The 23408-nt window shown below is 40.8% G+C and overlaps 1 protein-coding gene and 2 long non-coding RNA genes across 3 annotated transcripts in view; 2 read left to right on the plus strand and 1 right to left on the minus strand.

Annotated features, from left to right (window-relative positions):
• Window positions 1-23408, minus strand: part of LOC145653184 (matrix remodeling-associated protein 8-like) — a 100771-nt gene that overhangs the window by 59518 nt on the left and 17845 nt on the right. The window lies entirely within an intron of this gene.
• LOC145660347 (uncharacterized) lies at window positions 1674-4836 on the plus strand. The gene is made up of 3 exons (XR_014126608.1): window positions 1674-2434; window positions 2566-2633; window positions 3971-4836. It is a non-coding gene; the product is annotated as an uncharacterized LOC145660347 (long non-coding RNA).
• Window positions 11543-17020, plus strand: LOC145660351 (uncharacterized). Its single transcript, XR_014126610.1, has 5 exons — window positions 11543-11598; window positions 11685-11883; window positions 11958-12030; window positions 13529-13712; window positions 16781-17020. It is a non-coding gene; the product is annotated as an uncharacterized LOC145660351 (long non-coding RNA).

Genomic DNA, 23408 nt, shown 5'->3' on the forward strand with positions numbered 1-23408 from the left:
CACACAGTTTATAAAAGTTACCTAACTATTTATTTTTAATAAGTATTTATTATTTTCCATCCTTATTAGTTTTTTTTTCCTTTCTTTTCACTTCTTCCCTTTTACTTCTTCCAATTATTATTATTTCAGAACAATTACAGTTCTTCAAGTTCTTTATCGTAACAGAATTCTTAATTTCCATAATTGCAAAGGTTGTAATGTTGTGTAATGTTCATGTTGTAATACCGCTTTGGCAATACTAGAATACTATAGTGGTATATGCTCATGCCAATAAAGCTTACTGAACTGAAATGAACACAGAGAGAGAGAGAGAGAGAGAGAGAGAGAGAGAGAGAGAGAGAGAGAGACTCGACCCAGGAGCCCCTAATTCATTCACTCTCAGAAAATGACTGAAGGACACACTGCACCTACAGAGCCCTGCAGCTTCAGACTTAGTCAACGTATCACCACCACTGACACACAGAGAACTGAACACGTCTGCTTGGCCAAACTGTACATACATCAGTTCTGTAGTACAAAATCTAAACATGTTAAATACATAACAGCCCTGAACCCTCATTACTTATAATTGATCACACTTTTCTATTCTTGCAGAGGCTCCATATAAACCTGTAAATCCTTCTCCAGTGGACACTGACACATCAAGTCCAACAGCTTCAACTAAACCTACTACTACAATGACGTCTCCAAAAGGTTATAAGACATTCAGTCCATCCACTTCCAATGGAGGTAACACGCATTGGTTTAACGAGTGTGGGGCAGGATGCAAGCGTGACTTAGCCTGGTTTGATGCGTTTTTGTTTTTAATGAAAATGAAAGCGCACATGAACTTACTGTGCTAATGTTGCATACACAATGTCATACAAGCGATTAAGGCAAAATAACACATTAGTGGTTGTACAGGATTGGGCTTTATAGGGTAAATAATGAGGGTGAGACTAGACCCAGGCGACGGGGGTAAGTGAAAGGGGAAACACAGGACCCCTGTGTGAGGGCATGAACCACACAAAGCATGTGGAGGAATAAAAACAAACAAAGGAGCACATGGGGAGGAGGATGGTGGTGAGAGGTGTTACAGTAGCCCCCACACCCCCCTTAACACGGGGCTCCTGTGTGATGGTGGTGAGGGGTGTTACAGTAGCACCCACACCCCCCTTAACACGGGGCTCCTGTGTGATGGTGGTGAGGGGTGTTACAGTAGCACCCACACCCTCCTTAACACTGGGCTCCTGTGTGATGGTGGTGAGAGGTGTTACAGTAGCACCCACACCCCCCTTAACACGGGGCTCCTGTGTGATGGTGGTGAGGGGTGTTACAGTAGCACCCACACCCCCCTTAACACGGGGCTCCTGTGTGATGGTGGTGAGGGGTGTTACAGTAGCACCCACACCCCCCTTAACACGGGGCTCCTGTGTGATGGTGGTGAGGGGTGTTACAGTAGCACCCACACCCTCCTTAACACGGGGCTCCTGACGTGCATAACAGTTGACAAGGGAGCCCGAGCCCGGCGTCACACAGCAGGGTCTGGAGAACCTGGACAAGGACAGGTGGGAAAGGAGGAAAAAAAGGGGCAAGTCCATCGGGTGAGGGGTGGAAACAGGACTTTGTACCACAACCAGAGACCTGACAGCAGGCTGGACAGGAGACGACTGGGTTCCAGCTTGGGCAGTGGGATGGACGGGAGCCCGGCTGAGAGTAGGAGCACGGGATACGGGATAACAGGAACCCGAACCACAGCTGGGATTGGGACAGTTACAAAGACAGGAATGGGGACAGACAAAGGCAGACACTGGGATAGGTAGGACAAGAAAGAAAGATTGTCAGTTCCAGTACAACAGAGATGTTACAGGAGGTGAAGTGGGCAGCTATGCCGGGAATGAGGGAAAGAGAGAGAGAGAGAGAGAGAGAGAGAGAGAGAGAGAGAGACACTAACAAATGCCTGGAACTCAAGCGCACACTGACAAAACAAGTCCAACAGCTTCATTCTAAACCTACTACTACAATAACATTTGAAAATGGTTAAAGGTTTTTTTCCGAGAACAAATGTAGTCTTAATGACATTGACAATGTCAACTTTTATTAATTACTAATAATATTATCAATATTAATCAATATCAATATTGTCAACTCTCAGTCAAGTATAATGCCAAAATTTGTAATTTCAGATTGTAGCAATACAGAGACTCATTCATGCTCCATCCTCTTTGTTTTTGTGCCAAAAAAACATTTGCATTGAATGCTTGTTATGAAATTCATACAATATAATATTAAAAGTGACAAATAACACATCAAATTTTAATTCTGCTTCCTACATTCCCACATGCAGGAAATGCAGACAATTCTCCAGTATACACACGTCATGTCATCTTAGCTGGTGTGGGGGGTTTACTGCTGTTGATGGGATTAGGAGGAGTCATCTGCTGGAGATACAGAGGTACACACACACACACACACACACACACACACATACACATACATATATACATACATACATACATACATACTTACATACATACATACATACATATCTATCCACATCCATCTCACACTGAGTTCATTTTGTAGTTCAGAGATGTGAACAGACGGTGAGCAGAGAGGGACAAACAGGACAGAGGAGAGATCAGCAGACACAGGTGAGTGTCACACATCCATGTTATAATATCAGTGAACTCTGATTCAGTACACAGATCTGTTCTACAGTGCCAAAGCTTGGATCAGGAATCTGACTGTTTCTGCATGAATGTTAAACCCAATGAAAAAGTCATGCAGGTACTGGTGAGAGGTTGTGTGTATCTGAGAGTATAGAAGAACTTTAAGGGTTCTTGTGTACACAGAGAACTTCACTACAGTCTCTATGCACACAGTTGATTCCGAATACTAAATTGTGATGAACAGTTTGACATCATCCAATATGCAGTAGTTCAGCAGAGCAGTTATTATTTGTTTAATATTCTGTAGTTTAACAGAGCAGTTATTATTTGTTTAATATTCTGTAGTTTAACTGTTATTTGTCTAATGTGCTGTGGTTCACCAGCATGACAGTTATTCACTTAAGACTTTTGCAGCATGTGGCTCTGCTAGAGATGATGGGCACTGCATCATTCAAACAGGGTTATCCTGGCCATCTGGTATAAGGGAAAATAATGAACATTTTATTTTGTGCCGACCCATCCCTTTAAGTGGCACCAGAACGAGGCAAGAAACCTTCGGTCTGACTAATTTTCGAGATCTCGCCAGTAAAAACTCATTAATTAAAGAAAAAGTGATCCACGTACATTTATCATTTGTATTTAAAAAGGGCAGGTGATGTATGTAGGTGGTTACTCTCCTCAGCCACTTTATTAGGATCACCTTTACACTACATCATTATCTTCTAGCTGCGTGTAGTTCCTCAGGCTTGTTTAAAAACTCCAGACACACTGCTGTTCTTGTTACACACTCATACATGCCCTAAAGACACTACCACTGCAGAGACACTTGTTTCTTGACAGTGGTCCACCATCCAGGTAGGATCCACTCAGCAGTGCTCCAGTGGTCACCCAATAAACAGTGGTGCACACCTGTAAGATAGGTGCACATATTACAGTAAAGACTGACTTCAGGTGAATGCTGGTTATTCCTTTTTATAGTGGCTAGTGATTGATTACATGTTTGTGAATGAATATAAATCAGATTAAATGGAAGCCTATTATGTGTAGGTATAGAGCAGGGGTCTAGGTGTAAACACATTTGCATATGTGGATGTGTTTTAATGTGTACATAAGTTGTCTCATTTGCCTTGTTTGGTTTTCTACAGGAACACTGTAATGTAGTTTATTATAAACCCAAGTATTGTATTATAATGTATTTTACTGTTGTATAAATGCAACATATTTTTTCAATATGTTATGTATTAATAACCACACAACAGTGTGTGCATTATTCTGTATGTATGTGTGTTAACATTTTGTAATTGTGATATTTTCTGCAGGATGATGTGATGTATTCTACTGTAGCCCATATTAACACCACCAGACCAGCACCCAGAGAAATGGATAATGGAGATAATACAGAATACGCCAGGATCAAACTAAATTAACAAACTTAAATTCACACACGAGTATACGTGCACACACACACACACACACACACACACACACACACACACATACATATATACATACATACATACATACATACATATCTATCCACATCCACACACACAGGGACTTTTATTGTATGGTATCTAGCCAATGAACTGTTATGTTCTTCTGTCTTGGTTTCAGTGCTGTCTTTGTATAATTTGCTGTATCTATTGGTAATTGCTAATTAACTGCTAATTAGTTACTCCAGGTGTGGTTTCAGACTGGCATAAGTTAGGAATTGTAGGGGGAGGACTAACAGTGACAGGGGCAGGACTAAGACTGATAACATTACAGTGTAGCCACTCCAAGAACCAGAGTACTTGGGTTTTATTCCTCTTGATTTCATCTTCTACTTGGGAAAGGAGGCTAACTACTAAATCTAAATGTTAAACGCTATAAACATCAATTAAAATTTTCTCAGTCTGCAACTATAATTGTGACTCCTACAAGTATCATTTCCTACAAGTATCATATGTCTGTACAATAATAAAAACAATTTATTATGTTTTATTACATTATAGATTTTTTCAGCAGAATGCTTTTTCTTCATTTTATTTGTGTATCTCTGTTGAAGCATTTTTGGATATTTAATCTTTAAATTGTAGCACATTTTTATGTTAAGCAGGTCATTTTATAATCAAATGTCGTCCGTTGTCTGTACGCATCACTTCCACTGTGAGAGTCTATTGCTGTTTCGTAAATAAAGAGCCAAAGCAGGACAGAGAGTTGTGGTTTCTGTTTATACCCACTGATAACCATATACATCATGAAGGTGTGTGTGGTGCAGTTCACTGACAGCAGTTGGATGTCACTGTCTGTTAGTTTCTCTTTAGGACCGGGGTTGAACTCCAAAGTAAAGCAGATGGTTCTGCAGAATTGTACAGTGTGAAACCAGATCAGTGACATGGATACGGTCTCACTCAGACTTGAGCAAAAACACCAAATGTGAAAATCACCTTTTATTCCAAACAGGTGACTCTGGTCCAGTTCTTGGTGTGAAAGGGTTCATATGTAGGCTGGTCATAGAAGGTGGTTGCTTAGGGCAGTAGAGCTGCGTTGAAAAGGTTCTGCAAAGTGAATTTTTTTTGCTGTTGTAGCTGAGGCAGTTGGCTTGCTACAGCTTTATATGACATTATTACCAATATAGTTATACTAAAATATAAATATTAGGAGTGTAATGGTATGTGTTTTCATCCCAAATCACCCCATACACATTACAGTTCACTGTACGCAGTCATACGGAGAGTACACGGTAGCCTAAGTGTGAAGGCTGATGAACATAATGTGCAATCAAACTTCACATCTGCGATTTCCACTCCAAACCTTAAGATGTAAGCTATTAGCAAGGTAGCAACATGCTAGGCTAAATGTAGCTCAAGCTTGTTAGTGAAATTTACTGAATCATTAACACTATGACCTGTTTCTTTCAAATCACCTGTGTGGGAAAGTTTCCCAGTGACCTGAATGGTGGACGAGGACAGTTTGTTGGTGTTGTAGAGTGTGTGTGCTAAAACACATGAACTTGCAAATTCAGCAGCATCGCCCAGATGTGGTGATGTCATTGGTGGGCGGAGTTTGATAAATGCTAATGTATTATCTGCACACTGCTTATGTCTGTTTAAGATGGAGATTATGTAGGTATGGCAGGTGCTGGAGTCTCAGTTAGAAACTCCATAAGTTTATAGCTAAATTTATGTACGCTTGTTTTGTGAAATTCATAGAATGGTGAATGATTAGTTTTCTTTGAGCTGTTAGTCACAGTTTCAGTTCACACTGCTTCAACAAGTGATGGCTGCAGAGCTCCATTTTTTAAGGCCTGCTTTTGTGATGCGAGGAGGTAAAGCAGGATGCGAGGAAGAGTCATGTTACACACAACAAACATTTATTGTGATACACAAAAGACATCTAAGTGGTTAGCAGGCTAACCGGGTTTAAACATCGACAATACTTATACTCAGACACAAGACTTATATACATGCATACTAATGACACACAATAAGGAGCAGGTGTGAAACACAGGGAGGGCATAGCCATACGGATAAACACACACACACACACACACACACACACACACACACACACACACACACACACACACACACACGGGGGCGAACAAAGGTTCACCAACCCCAGGAAAGAGGCAGGACGCAGGAAGTGTTTATCTGGGCAAACCAATAATTAGAGTTATAACATTAGTGTAGTTCAAATCACTTGCAGATTTACAATGAACCCACTTACACAAATATGGTAGTCAGAAAATGTAAACTGTGCACAAAAACTGTAAACTGTAAACTTGTACAGCACTTTCTTAAACCCAGTTTATAAAGAGCTTTACAGGGAATAGAATGAATATTAAAGCTTATTACATCCTGGGATCTATCATCTTATTTGCAAAAATGAAAAAGGAAAATAAATGAAAGTTGAACAATTTAAATAATACAATGCAAAATTAAATTAGGAATTAATAATTTAAAGTAAAAGGCAATTTACATGATTAAGTGATTATAAATAGACATAGCACATTATAAATAAGAAAAGGGAAGACCTTTCATACAAAGCACTTAACACATTATGAATGTTCAGAACATTTTGCATCCATCAAGTCTTTATGGGCACTTGTAATACCTTATAGCATTATTTAAAAAATATTTTGTAGTCTACTTTGAGTACATGATTTAAAGGATTAAAGGGTTAAAGGTTATGATTTGAAGCTTCAGTGTCTCACTCTGTCTGGATCAGAGCTGCTCTTTAAGGATAAATCCTGCATGAGTTCACATGCCAGCGTTTCTCCAGGATCGCTCTGATGTGCTGCACTCGTCTGTAATAATAAAACAAAGTGACAGAGCAGTGCAAGAACAGGTGACTCGAGCACTAGATAATGCTTCATATCAAAAAGTCAAAGATGAATGCTCATTGGTGGTGTGATTTTGTGCAGTAATACATTTAATCTGTTTTGTGAAAATAAGATAAGGCATTAAAAAACAAAAGTAATAAATCAGCGAAGGTTTAACAAGGATACACATTGTCACTGATGCAAAATGCCACCGTCACAGTATCCCTACTGTATTTCTTTCTCAGTAGCTCCACCTAGTGGAGACTTTAGTGCTGGGTAACCTTGAATGAGTACGTGCAAATACAAATACAAGATTTTTATAATCCATTCATATTTTAATAAAACTGATGAAGATCTTAAACTGAACTGCTGGCCGAGCCAAAGACTGTCAGATGGAGTTTTTAAAAAATGTTTTTTATAAAGAATCTAAAGTCATCTAGTCAACTGACCAGACAAACCGTTACACTGATAGAATTCAGCTGGTTACTGCTCCAGGAAATTTTTCTCTGTTCATATCTGGTCTGACTAAAGAGGACTGGGGACAGTACAGGTGTTGCATTAGCAGTCATCATCTTATAGAGGTCCAACTCAAAGTAACAGGTAAACCAACCTCTTGTATATTTATAGTATGCATGAAATGTTGACTACCCTTAGTGGCTGGTCTGTACCAATAACTATCATACTATGAATAAAAATACAGTCAACTAGTCAAATATGGAATGCTATTCTCATCTAAAATATGAATCTGAACCCACTGATGCAACACTAATAGATCACAGACCTAAAATATGACGTTCTGTTTATGCTTTATTTTAATCTCCCCATATTTAGTCCAAGGTGCCTGGGTCATGTGGTCAGAAACTGACCAGTGATAAAATAGTGGATCTCTAACACAAAATATTCATCGCCACAGATAGGCTGTACTTTCTAACTGTGGACATACTAGGTGTTTCTTTTAGAATATAAACACCCTGGAATTGTGGCTGACATGAGGCATATAAAGACATTTAGATTTCAGCTCTGGTTGTTTGAGCACCAAGTTTCAAGAATCATTGAGAAAATACACTGCCTGACCAAAAAAAAGGTCACACACTCTAATATTTCATTGGGCCGCCTTTAGCTTTGATTATGGCATGCGTTCGCTGTGACATCATTTCCACAAGCAAGTCACAACATTTATTTCTGTCCAGAGTTGCATCAATTTTTCCCCAAGATCTTGTATTGATGATGTGAGATTTGGACCACTGTGCAAAGTCTTCTCCAGCACATCCCAAAAATTCTCAATGGGGTTCAGGTCTGGACTCTGTGGTGGCCAATCCATGTGGGAAAATGATGTCTCATGCTGGTGAACCACTCTTTCACAATTTGAGCCTGATGAATCCTGGCATTGTCATCTTGGAATATGCCCATGCCATCAGGGAAGAAAAAAATCCATTGATGGAATAACCTGGTCATTCAGTATATTCAGATAGTCAGCTGACCTCATTCTTTGGGCACATAACGTTGTTGAACCTAAACCTGACCAACTCCAGCAACCCCAGATCATAGCACTGCCCCCACAGGCTTGTACGGTAGGCACTAGGCATGATGGATGCATCATTTCAGCCGCCTCTCTTCTTATCCTGATGCACCCATCACTCTGGAACAGGGTAAATCTAGACTCATCAGACCAAATGACCTTCTTCCATTGCTCCAGAGTCCAATATTTATGCTCCCTAGCAAACTGAAGCCATTTTTGCCGGTTAGCCTCACTGACAAGTGGTTTTCTTAAGGCTACACAGCTGTTTAGTCCCAATCCCTTGAGTTCACTTCGCATTGTGTGTGTGTAAATGCTCCTACTTTCACTATTAAACATATCCATGAGTTCTACTGTTGTTTTTCTATGATTTGATTTCACTACACATTTAAGTGATCGCCGAGCATGATCATTCAAGATTTCTTTCTGACCACATTCCTTCTTCGAAGATGATGTTTCCCCACTGTCCTTTCACTTTTTAATAAGGCATTGGCCAATTCTTAACCTGATTCTAGTAGTTTCAGCATCTCCTTAGATGTTTTCTCTGCTTGATGTATGCCAATAATTTGACACTTCTGAAACAGATTAACATCTTTTCCACGACCACAGGATGTGTCTTTCGACATGGTTGTTTAACAACTGAGAAGGTACTCACTGCATCAGTTAGGATTAAATAACTTGTTTCCAGCTGAAACATAATCACCTATGCAGTAATTATCCAATGGGAGGCTCTTACCTATTTGCTTAGTTAAATCCAGGTGGTGACCTTTTTTTTTTTGGACATGATTCACAGTATTAAGTCCCACCTCTTTGTATCTGCAATTATTTGATTATCTCACAGAAAATGATTGATTTGTATTTAAAAGAAAAGGCAATTTGCTTGCTTCAGAAAGGAAACACTGCACCTACAGAGCCCTGTAGCCTCAGACTAAGCTGTTGTATTACCACCACTGACACACAGCAAACTGACACACAGGAAACTGAACATTTCTGCTTGTACAAATTGTAAATCCATCAGTTCTGTAGTATAAAATCTAAAGCTAAATGTACAAAATACATAACAGCCCTGAACCCTCATTACTTATAACTGATCACACTTTGCTATTCTTGCAGAGCCTCCATATAAACCTAGAAACCCTAAGAGAGAGTAATGGAATTTACAAACTGTCAAAAAAATGATTTATTGCTTGATTTGTTTTGACCCTCCATATATATATATATATATATATATATATATATATATATATATATATATAATAATTATATATATATATATATATATATATATATATATATATATATATATATATATATATAATTATTATTATTATTGTTATTATTATTATTATTATATGATTTCTGATGTGACAATATTATATGAAAATAAATTAAAACACAATGAGGGATCCTCAAAATACTTTTATTGACTTAAAAAAAATATGTAATTGTGAAATATTCAAGTGATTAAAGTAAATAAAACTTCCGAGTCTTAAACGAATACGTACCACCCATACGTGTGTGTGTGTGTGTGTGTGTGTGTGTGTGTGTGCGTGTGTGTCTCTCTCTCTCTCACTCACCCACTCATTCACCCCTCCCGCTCCCTCCCATTGGTTGATTCTCTAGAGGTTACACCTCCTCACCCCCCCTCCCCCCAACATGCAGGAAAAACTTTCTGACAAAATATGATATAAGGTGAAAAAAAAAAAACCTCCTCCCAGGGTCAGAAATACACTCCTCATTTGACTCCTCAATTTTGCCGCCTTTTCTTTCTACCCAACCACCCGGTCTGACCAATCCCGTGCAGCGTGCAACTCCTCCCACAAAACCAGACCCTCGTACCCGCTCATTTAAATTTAGTTGTACCCCAGATGTTTGAGTAGGAATCATTGAAATAATTATTTAATAGTGAAATAATGTGATTAACGAAAATAACATTTTTTAGTCTCATACTACACCAGTTTGTCTCCACTTTCTCTATCTGTTCAGTGTCCTCTCTGACACACACTCTGCAGTCAGAGGTCATTGACACTCTCTCTCTCTCTCTCTCTCACACACACACACACACACACACACATCTCCCACGACACCTCTTCACATCTTATTTGCCAGATGTATTCAAACAAGGCAATAAGCAAACTTTTCAGAAAACATCACAAAGTTTTAATTAATTTATTTTTTGTCTGATCTCTAACCATTGTGGTTACTCTATACGTTTTATCACACAAGGTTTTTGTCCGTTATCACACGTTGTACTCTTACCACTTTCAGTGCATTCCACAACTGAGAGAGGTGTTGGGGGAGGGACGTAATTTACAACTTCTTTCCGAAAACCATTTCTATCCCCACCGACTTTTTCTTAAAGCCGTGTTTTCGGTATTTCACTCCTTTAGTTCACAACAGGTAAGCAATTCAGTAATGCTTAACTAATTCATGCTATACCTTATATTCGTATAAGTTACTAAAAAGGTTGACGTGTATTTAGCTATTTATTTAGCTAATGGATGAAATACTTTATCGTGCGTTGTATGATTTAACTCAGTGGGGCTTAGCGTCGTAATTAATTTCAGGTCTAGATAAAACATACATTTTAACAATCAATGCGTATTATCTACAAGCTATCGTAAGTATTCTTTTGCGAGCTATCTAGGAAAGGATATTGTCAATGTCTTTATTCTGATGATTAATGGTCAATATGTAATATGTCCGCTATGCCATAGAGTACGTGAAATATTTTGATCGACTAAAACTCTTTTGATCGACGGCTATTCTTATTCTCAGGGCTAGCTAAATAGAAAAACTTTAGCTTCGAAGTGGGTGAATCTATTTACTTAAATTAACCAGTACATGACCTGACATAAATGCGGTTTTGGTATAAAGGATATCATTATGGTGATCTTTTCTACTCATGGTCTATAATTCTGTTCTATGTATTTCCATAGTTTCCGACGTTCACGACTTTCTTGACTCTGTGGAGAGAATTGCCGACCAAGGTAATTTCTTATTTGTGAACTTTTATAAATTTTAATTTTATGCATTTGTTTTGTTTACATTTTTGTTACTTTTATTTGCAGATATAAGGACACAAGCTGATGAAACAGTTCATATATTGAAAGAGTTGTTACAAGGTAATCTTTTCTAGAGTGCGTCTACCATATGTTAAAAGATCGCTTTATGTCTAAAAGTTTATGCAGTGCGTTAATTTGTCACACAGGCAGAGGGGGTGAATCCCTCTACTGTCATCCACTATTCATCGAGCCCTCTGGCGGAGCTCACAAATATTTCACCTCTTACAACCGGCAACGTTTACAGAAACGTATACAGAGGTCACTGTGGCTTATAACATACGTCTAAATAATTCTAGGCCTATTCACGCTGTTCAACCACACTAACCTGTAGGCCACCATCTCCACGTAAGTATAATTTTAAAAGCATGTTTATTAATCACATTTATACTAGAATAATTGGATCAACTTTCTTTTCTAAGATGACTCGGACGACGAGGATGATTAACAGCTGTCAAATCAACCAATCAAATCAAGCAATAAATCATTTTGACGGTTAGTAAATACCATTACTCTCTCTGTTCACAAATAGCTGCCATTTTATGCAAATGTCGTGGGTATGTTGGATGGCCTAAAATGTGTTTTACGAGCAGATGTACCTAAAATTTAAATGGTTTACAATTCTAATTTTTGAGAAATATCTGATTCAAAGTTGCAGAAAAAAATGCTGCTTTCCAGCATTTGCTCATTTTTGGGGCTTGAAAATCATAGTTTTAAATCTGGCTAAGCAGTATGACTTCTCAAGCATTAGGATGCAAAATTCAGACAACCCCACCAAAGTTCTCTTGTTGCTTACCCTTCGAGAAACAGACTGTTGCTAACTGGGCATAATATGAAGAGTTTTACTTTATCTCTGTAGTTCTCTCATTGGCATTTAGAGCATAACTTATTGCACAAATTCTGTATGCTTGACATTGCCTTGCAAGGATTTTTTCTTTGCCATAGACTTGAAGAAAGTAACTTTTAAAATTGAGCTAATTAGCATAAACCTTTTTAGGAAACAAAATAAGGACACACTCACTAAAGTTTATACTTCCTGTACTAATGTTTGAAAGTCTTGAATTAGCATAGACATTATGCTACGAGTTTTAATTCATCAGTTTGGTGATTAGTTAAGGAGCCTGACTTTGCTCTGTGAAGAACAGCCCTCCATTCAACTGTAAGGACAGCAGTTACACATTTACCAAGAAAAGTGTTTTAGCCTGGTATTGAACCAGGTACTTTCTGCTTGTAAAGCAAACATGATAACCACTACACTACAGAAACCATACAGCAAGGGGACTTCTGGATCCTTCCAGCATTTCCTCCTTTTTGGTGCCTGAAAGGCATAGTTTACAAACTGGCTTGAATTGTCTTCTCCCCATTAGGATGCAAAATTCAATCCCACCAACCAACGTTTTCTTGTTTCATTGCCTTTGAGGGACAGAATGTTACTCTCTAGGAATAATATGATGAGCTTTACGTGATCACTGTAGGCTGTTGCCTGCAGTGTTTACTCTGCTCACTAAAGCCATACATTTCTAGCTGCATGCGACTCCCATCTTGCCTGCTTCTCAAAACTAACATTATGGTTTAATATATATTTGAAGTACAGTTGTTTTCTATTGATTTTGATTAATCAGCATTTCAAGAATGCTGTTGTACTGCGTTTATTTCACCATCGTCTCAACAACATATCAGCAAGAATGTGTTCTGATTGTCATTAAGAACATAATATGATTAGATTTATAGATCAAAACAACAATTAATCAAATTATATTTATCAAATGGAGCAAAATGAAGCTTGTGAAGAAAATACTAATATTTTCTTAATACACTTTGAAGAAGTAGTGGGGACAATGTAACGCAGTTCAGAAATTGATGGGGACAGGGTAAATTGCATCTGGCAGTTGTCTCGGGTATTTCCAATGCTGTGCCTCATGAGCTGAAAACTAACTTTGTGGTGTACCATGTTACGCAGGTTTTAAACTAACATGGATTTTCGCTGAAACAGAATCCATCCTTATAACCAACGACATAGACATCGGCACCATTCCCCCACATCACAGTGTCACACCTTTCCACATGGACACCACAAGGCGGCAGATGAGGAGATGATGGGAGAGTGGCTGAGGAAGATGAGGGAGGAGCAGCAGACACTGAAGGAGGAGAGAGACATGGCAGGTTCTCCTGCAGATGTGAGTAAATGTATCTATTTTCATCTAGCATTCATTTTATGCATCATCTATAGGTTTTCTGTTTATCTGTCTGGAGTTGGCATTCTCAAAGCATTCCATTCTTAATATCATGGTAACCAGAATGAAGTCATTTTAATGACTTAACATGTCAGAATAATCTTGGCTCTGCAATGGGAAGCACTAATTTTTGTGTTAGATATGCAGGTAGCAGTCTATAGCAGACTATAAACTTAAGAGAACTCGAATGAATAGTGAATCTGAGAAGATATGGTAGTAGGAATAACACACTTTAATAGCAAAAGCAAATCCATTCACAGCCACTTATAAAAACATCTGTTTTCCTCAACACACAATCAGCTTTTTCATTCAAAAGCAAAGTGATGGGAATCAGGAACCAGTTCCAAATTGCCCAATCCATCAGAATTATACGACACCGAGATGAAGACTTTTTTTTAGCATTGCTTGTGCATTTTTCTGAATTAGGCATTGTGCAAAACTAACATTGAGTGTCATGATTTCAATCTCTTACAAACATGTGTCATGGAGGAGAGGCGTGGCTTCTTTTCATGAAAAAAAGATAACAGAGGTGCATGGATTGTCTGGAATATGACCATTTCAAGTAAGAGTGGAATCACAAGACGTATGTCGAAACATCTTTCGATGCAACTTGGTCCAACATTCCAGAAATACCATGTGCTGCTGCTTCCCAGTCGAGCAGGATGTCCCATCCCCCAGATAAATATGCTGCATTAGAATAAAGTTAACACTATGCTGCCAGGCTTAGCAGGTTATTTCTTTGATTAAATGAAAATGAACACTGTACAAACCTCCTCTACTTTCATGCATATTAGATGAGGATGGACAGACTGTTGCTCCAGCCAGCTGGAAGACTCAACATCAGCCCCCAGCTGAAAGCTCCATCTCATGCTTGCTGCACAGTGATGGAGAGTGAGCATAGCAGGGGTGAATGCATCACTGTGCCAGACAGGCAGGCAGGGAGGCAGACAGGCAAGTAAACTGGGCAGGCAGGTGGGCAGGTGGCAGGGTAAGCAGAGAGGCTGGGGAGGCAGGGAGGCAGGGAGGCAGGGAGGGTGCACAGGCAGGCAGGCAGGCAGGGAGGGTGGTAGGCTGGGGAGGCAGGGAGGGAGGGCGGGAGTCTGGGGAGACAAGCAGGCTGGCAGACAAGCAGGGAGAGATGGAGGGAGGGAGGGGGCTGAGGAGTGAGGGAGACAGGTAAACAGGGAGGGAGGCAGACTGGCACATAAGCTGGGCAGGCAGGCAAGTGGGTGGGCAGGAGGGTAAGCAGAGAGGCTGGGGAGGCAGGCAGGCAGGGAGGGAGAGAGAGGCACTGGGGAGGCAGGTGGGGAAGGCAGGAAGGGAGGGAGGCTTTGGAGGTAAGCAGGTAGGCAGGCAGGCAAGCTGGGTGGGCAGAGAGGCTGGAGTGAGGCTGGGGAGTCAGGCAAGCAGGCTTGGATGGAGGGAGGCAGGGAGGGTGGGGAGGCAAGCAGGCAGGGAGAGAGCAAGAACACTGGGTACACTGGGGAGGAAAGGAGGGAGGCAGGAAGGGAGGGAGGGAGTCTGGGGTTACATGTGGCCAGATGAACAGAATGTATTCCAAACCTCCCCCAGGAGTCTGCGTCTCCATTCAGATCTACCGGCCATGGGTAGCCCCAGCCTCCCCTCGGTGTCTGGGTCTCGATTCTAATCATGTGGCCACATGTATTCCCAGCCTCCCCTGGAGTATGGGTCACATGCTGCTTGTCTGGCCTCATGTATCCCCAGCCTCCCTCCCTCCCAGCCTGGCTGCCTACCTGCCTCACTGCCTCCTGAGCCTCCCTCACTCCCTCCCTCCCTGTCAGCCTCCCTGCCTCCTTCTCTCCCCAGCCTCCCTCCCTCCGTGCCTGCCTGCCTCCCCAGCCTTTTTCTCTCTGGCCTGCCTGCCTACGCTCCTCCCAGTGCCGCGCCTGCAAACCTCCCACGCCTTCCATCGCTGAGTGCAGCCGCACCTCCAGACCTCCTGAGCCTGCCATCGCTGAACGCAACCATGACTCGGCACCCACATCGGACATGCAGGTGGACGCTCAGGACACGTCAGACGTGCTCGTGAACGCTCAGCTCATGCTCCACTGGTGCCCACGCCCTACGACACTTCTGTAACTGCATCTACATAATGTATCTATACCTGTTTGTGTGAACTTGGTAAAAACCTGTTACCCTGCCTTGTGGCATCGGTGTTCCTTTACCTGTTCCAGTAGCTGCACTCATGCCTGTTGTTTATTTTGTTGCTGTGCCTGTCTCAGTTTTGTTTAACATAATTACGTCTGCCTTTGCTTCTGTGCCTGTCCCTGTCCCTGTTCCCGCAGCTATCCCAGTTTTTCTCCTCTCCTGTCTCTGTGCTCGCCTCCTGTTCTAGCCATGTTGCCAGTCCCACTCCTTTTCCCTCAGTCTGTCCCAATTCCTGTGCCTGTCCATGGTTTACAGTCTCGTCTAGCATAAGTAACCTGGTTCTGTGCTTCATCGTTGTTCTCCTGTTAGCCGTTCCTTAGTGTTAAGTTTCCTTAGTTGCCTTGTTATCAGCCTTGCCCTGTTAGCCTGCTTAGTCTTCTGATTCTTTCCCTCATTCTATTCTGTGTTGTTTTTCTTGTTCATTTTTTTATATTAAACTTCTTATTTATTTGTTAATCCTGTCTGTTCGTTTACTCATTCTCATTAGGGTTTGCCTAGTCATTGTTCCAGTTCACTCTCACATCCGAGGCATTGTTACTTTGTATATGTGTTCACCCTCAGCCTCCCAACCATTACACTCATGTGGTTCCTTATTTCCCAAAATCCAGATGTATTATTAAGTACATTTTAAATAGAAAAATAAAGATGCAGACTTGAGAATTAATTGAAGAGAATAGCAGGCCCTGTGTTTTTGCTGTTCAATATAACATACAAACAAGGCATATGGTAAATATGCTGCGTTAGAGTAATGTGAACACCACACAGGCAGGTTTAGCAGGTTATTTCTTTGACTAAATTAAAATGAACGCTGTGCAAACATTCTCTGCTTTCATCCATTTTAGATGAGGATGGACAGACGGTTGTTCCAGCCAGCTGCAAGACTCACCGTCCCCCCCCAGCTGAAAGCTCCATCTCATGCTTGCTGTGAGTGTGGCAACGGTGAACACGTCACTGTGCCCATCACTGCATCACGGAAGAGACACTGAGACACTGTGATGAAGAGGAGGAAGAGGACTACACTCAGATCATTATTATGATCATGTGGCATGGTTTAAAACATGAAGCTTCAATAAAGCCATTAAACTAAACCATTTGGTGGTACTAATATAATAATAATAATAGTAAACTTTAGTTGTATACAACTTTTTAAAATTGTAGTACAAGATAAGAGTACACACAATCAAGATTAAAAAAAAACAATGATAAAAACCTGGATAATAAAATCATAGAACATAAAATCTGTTCAATATAAACTGTATAATATAAACAGTGAAATAAATTTGGTAAGAGAGATTAAACTAGACAGATTTACAATATAATTTTTTTTTTACGTTCCATGTAATTTTCATACGCCCAAACTGTGATGGAGTTTGCAGATCGGTGCCCTTCAAAACTATTTAGAATGAAAGAGCTCAATAGCATTTATGGCAGACCCCAACCACCAGGCTCCACCCACCAGGCCCCACCCCACAATCTTTACATTCACTGTATATAAAAGATAAGTAATATTAGATTCTATGTTATATATGTAAAGTATAATAATGCTATAAGGATGGATGAAATAAAGGGTCAGTATCACTGCCCAGACAGAACACATATTGCATCTGAGAAAGAAAGGTCAGACTACATCAGGAATCCACCAGAGCCAAACTGTAATATGGACATTGTGTGGTCCAGCTGTGGCCATGCAGATGATGGTCATGACTAAGGTAACTACTGTCATCCACTGCTTGAAGCTCACCTAACTTCGTGGTAAGCTACCATCAGACAGTATGCTCACAAATGTAAATACAGCAATAAGCACAATACCAACAACCTGTATAACTGAAACCAACAAACTGGTATATACCACTGTAGTAGTTAAGCTCAAGATCCTAGCATACAGAATGCAAGCAACAGGCCACTTCCACTATGCCCCCTGGAAACAGAGGCTTGAAACCAATATAAAGCCAACTTGAAGTCAGCTAATTGACAGATCTTCAGAAGGAGATAAAGACCAAATATGTGGCCTGGTTACAGAAGAAATACAATGGGTGGCCCATAACTTAGGATCTAGAGTCTGGTAAACAGAGGTCAAAAGAGTGGTCAAGAGGCTTTTTATTGTCTTTCTGTGACGGTGGCAGGTGAATGGAAGCGAGAGGCGGGTCAGCAGCGAGGTAATCTTTATTCTCCATAGGTTGTCCGTGATGGACGCATGGAACCTCAAATATAAATACAGAGGAGCTAGTCTTACTCTATACAATTGATCATGCATGGTTCGACTCAACGTAGTAGGACCACTAATGTGCAGCTCCATCTCCTTGGATCTGGGGGTTAAAATAGAGCAGGGAGTGAATGTGGAATGGGTGAAAGTAATTAGTAATCAGGGGATTGTGAACGGGGCAGGTGCAATGAGTAGTCCTTAGAATGGGTGCGTGTGTCTCCCCTGCTAACTGGCTGACCAACTGTGACACTTTCTAGCTATAAACAGGTAATTAAATAATGCTCCTACAGTACCATGATGCAACACAAAAGGAGAACATGTGTAAACAATAAATATGAAATACAGCACAAATATTAACATATAGGCAACTTCAACCAGTGCACCATACTGTGACATATAAACAAATACGCTTATAGCATACAGCAGTTACTGAGGTAACAGTACCTAACTGCTGTTCTTACTATTCTCCTCAGGGTTTTGCGGTCTGAGTCAGTTCCTAAACCAGGCAGTGAAGCAGCTGCTCAGGATGCTGTCTATTGTGGAACATGGTGAGGATATTGGCAGGGGATGAGCTAGAAGTAGAAGTTACTGCTGGGCTTTCTTGGCTATGGAGCTGGTATTGAGGGTCCAGGTGAGGTTCTCTGCTAGGTGGACACCAAAGAACTTGGTGCTTGTAATGATTTTTCACAGAGGAGCTGTCGATATTGATCGGAGAGTGAAAACTACATACTTTCCTGAAGTCAACCACCATCTTTTTTGTTTTTTTCCACATTTAGTGACTGACAGGTTCTGAGACATCCTCTCTGAACGCTGACTCATCATCACTGCTGATGAGACCCCACAGTCTTGCCATTAGTGAATTTGATGTGGTTCAAGCTGTGCATTGCTGCACAATTTTGGGTCAGCAATGTGAACAACAGTGGACTGAGCACACAACACTGGGGAAGCTCAGTGCTCAGTGTGGTGGTGCTGGAGACAGTGATCCTGATCCAGACTGATGGGGCTTTCCCACCAAGAAAGTCCTGGATCCAGCTGCAGAGAGAGGAGTTCAGACCCAGCAGTCTCTTTTCAACCAGACACTGAGGAATGATGGTGTTGAATTCTGAGCTGCAGTCTATGAACAGAATTCTATCGTATGTGTCTTTGTTCAGCTGGATAAGGGTCAGATGAAGAGTGGGGGCAATTGCATCATCTATTGAATGGTTGGGACGATATGTGAACTGTAGGTAAAAAGCACTGGTGTCCAGTCTGCAGAGCTACACAAAAGAAGAAGCAGCCAAAAGTAATGCCTTTGTTTGTAACCACACCCACCTTGATTTCATCATAAGTCATCACACCTGATCCTTGTTACACACATCGTTTATGTATATATGTATTTAAACCCCTGTGTTTGAGAGTTAGTTGTCGGTCATTGTTAGTGTTAATATTCATGCGTATTTTCAGAGTTCATAGTATTTGATCCTGTCATTAATTGTGTTTATGTCTATGTGTTAATATCGTGCTGCCCTGTTTGTTATGCGTGAGTGCCTTTAGTGTTTATTGTTAATCCATGTTTCATCTTATTTAATAAATGTCTGCCTGCAGTTGCCACTGCAGGTGAGATAGCAGAGCATGATGAGATTTCGATCAATGTAACACTCTGCATGTCATCTGTTAAAGAGATAAGTTAAGATGTTTGTAAAACATTTTATATAATAACAATACTATTTATGATTTATTTAATAACGATATGCCCACAGTCCTCCTTGCCAAATCCTCTGTGTGAACACTGATTTATATATTTCTCAGTTCCTAAACACTGAACATCTTCCAGCCATGCTGGTTCTTGTCCCTGACCACAGTGGCCAGTGAGAGCTGGGCCACATCGCAGATGTCTGCACACCACCTCTTCATGTTCCAGTGATCATCAGACACTGTTCCCCACTGACCATTACGGTAGATCTCCACTCTACCACAGCAGGCGTTACTGCCCCCAATGTTAAGGCCCTCTATTAGGAAAGAAACATAATAAACAGTTTTATTAACTATAGGCTACTAATAGTCACATATTTCTGTAGAACTAAGCAAAGCATTTTCTGTGTATCCTAATGTGTCTTGCAAAACATTTCTGCAAAGGATGTCTGAAGAATAAAGATGCATGTTGATATATAGGAGATACTATAGCCATTCATTGGCATATGAATTGGCTCATATCAATCCAATATTTATATCTGAACCAGAAACGTACCAGCAAGCATGAAAACACTAAAGTTACTGGCTACTGAAAGAAAGATATTTGTTACTAAACCCATGATAAGTCACAGCTGTTCATGGTCACACTAACTTCACATGATTGGAGGATGTGTGGGAGCTGGCATGGCTGGATGCCTACCAGCACATGATATAGCTTAATTTCCAAGCCGCAATCTCAATTAGTAATTAATTAATTATTATTTTTATTATTCAGATACTTGTGTTCAAAGATGCTTTCAGAAACAATGTTCCCCATATGGATTTGGGCAGAGATTTTAATTTTCTTCAATCAGGAAAACTGAAGAAAAGATTATGCATATTGAAATAATAAAACATTTGCAAATCATCAAGTGTTCTCATGAGTGGTCTAATATGAGCGTGGCGCTCCCAGCCTGCAGTTAGTACTGGTTCTATAAAAAAATATATTTAAAAAATAGGGTGGGGGGATGTTATGTGTGAATGTTAGGTATGAATGCTAAGTATGAAAATACATATGACTGTCACTTAAGCAGCAAGTGAACAGTCAGTTCTCTGAGTGACATGGGCCAAACTGAGATGGCAAGATGACTGAGTCAAAGCATTTGCCAAACAGCTGGTCTTATAGAATTCATTTAGCACACACCAACAGGGGTTTAAATACATACTGACATAACGACACTAAATCAGGTGCAGGTGTGTGCTAAACAACATGGGTGTGGTTACAAACAAGTTAAGTCACAGTAAACGAGAAACACCCACTGAACACAGTGGGCCGTACCACGTGATCAGCAGGAAGGGGAGCGTTCCGTGACATCATTCCAAAGTACTGTATGGAAATCCAGAAAGGCCATATGTGACATCTGGGGTTGGTTGCGTGACATCATAAGTTAACTATTGTTTGTCTCGCCTTATGAACTATCTAACCTAGGTTAAAATTACTCTTAACTAAAATAAGTAATTAAAGACAAAGTACAGTACTTAATTAATTAAAGAAAAATACTTTTGAATAAAATCAAGAAGTCAGACTTGATTATGGAAAAGTAATAAAAGATTACGGAAGAACTGAGTGACGGGAAATGAATAATGTTTAAACCAAGAATAGGCCTACATAAGTTTGTGTTCCATGTTCCTAAGTTGAAGTGGAGGAGACTGAAGAACAGAATACACATTTTGGCCATTAGGGTAAAAACAAAGGAACAGTTAGATAATGAAAGTAAAAAGGTGATTAGGAATGGTGTCCTAGCCCTACACATACTCGGCTGCAGTATATATGAAGCTAAAGTCATTAAATATATCTAAAAAAAATGTTTTTCATAAATGACCCCTTTTAAGTTTCATCCATGCTTGAACAATTGCAATTGACTAATTCATTGTGTTGCTGTAGCTACAGGGGATGCATGTGCATATGTCTGTAATGTTTGTGAGCTTGAGGGCAAACACACGTGCGGAGTATAATTATCTCGTATGAGAGAGTATAGAAAGTCAGAGTCTGATATATGATATTGTATGATATATATAGAGTCTGATATATGACATTGGACAATTTTGGGGGGGTCCTGAGTGTGGTCCAGGATCGGACTCTGCGGAGTCCTATAGACCGCATCCGGACTCTGAGGATTGGCATGCGGAAGTGGACTTCTCTGGGTCCTACAACCCCTAGATGGACTTCTACGAGGGTTAGGCGGATTATGGAGACAACGGGGAGTGCAGCGACGTTAGTCTACAGTCAGACTTGGGTTTCGACTATGGGGAGGACCTGTCTATGGAGGTGGGGATCGTCCCAACATCAGTGACGTAGAGTCTGCAGACTCTGAGAGCGATGAGCCTCCAGCACTTAAGATACCGCCCAATGCTCCACCTAGGAGGTGCCACTCGGGATCGAGCAAACCATCCGGTGCGGCACAAAGAGGGGCGACCTCGTTCGAGGAGGAAACTCCCTCCACTAGGGCATACAGCCCCAGAATTCATGCGCTGGTACCTAAGTCTCGTAGAGGCAAGGGGGAGGTGTCACCAGTGCCCACCCCAGAGACAGGCAAAGCAACTTCTGTGCCTCCTGTATTCCCCATAGGGGAAGTGGATGGCTGAATAAAGCCTTGATTTAATGCTTCATCTATATATTCCTCTCTTCTTCTTGGGAGAGAGGATAAATACGATCCTTGGGAAACACGGATACCTCCAGGAGCTCAATAGCACAGTTGTAGGGATGATGGGGAGGTAACAGGGTTGCTTTTTTCTTACTAAAGACCAAAGTGAGATCCTGATATTCCGGATGGAGGGAAAAGGCTTGTGTATCAGCAGGGCTCTCAACAGTGGTGGAACATAACTGGACAACTGGTAATGTCAAACAATTTCTTAGGCATTGAGATGACCACTGAGTGATTTCCTTACGTGACCATGATATAATTGGGTCATGTTGTTCTAGCCAAGGTAGACTTAAAATGACTGGTAATGAGGCATCTTCTATGGCGAGAAATTAGATGATCTCTGAGTGGAGTGTGCTTGTGGTAAGTTTTATGAGTGTAGTGCGGAGTGTAATATAACCGGCTCCTACTGGTGATCCTTCCAGACCCGCCAGGTGAAGAGACTTGGTTAATAGCTGGGATGTCCATTTCCCATAAAAGATTCATGTATGAAGTGTCCCTCAGCTCCTGAATCAACTAAGGCTGTAAATGTAGAAGATGGTGTACGAGACCCAATAAAAACACTTTAAAATGTCTTAGTGATCATCTTTCTTTCTCTGGCAAGATCTCTACCTTGTTTTCTGACATGGGTGGCCTGATCTGTCTATGGCTCAGTGATGCTCGATTAGGTCGAAGACAACAATCCCTGATAAAATGTTCTGAGGATCCATAGTAAAAACAGAGACCATATTGGAATCGGTGCTGCCTCTCCTCTTCAGTGAAGCATGAAGAATCATATTGCACTGGTTCCACTGGTCTATAACTGGGAGAGGGATAGCTATGGTGAGAACTACTAGTTCTACGTGGTTTTCGTTCCTGGATGAAGTGATCCAGATGTATAGAAAGAGCTATAAGCCGATTCAAATATAACTTATC

The sequence above is a fragment of the Electrophorus electricus genome, chromosome 2 (genome assembly GCF_041902795.1).
Source record: "Electrophorus electricus isolate QZ-2024a chromosome 2, ASM4190279v1, whole genome shotgun sequence".
NCBI classification, from domain to species: Eukaryota; Metazoa; Chordata; class Actinopteri; order Gymnotiformes; family Gymnotidae; genus Electrophorus; species Electrophorus electricus.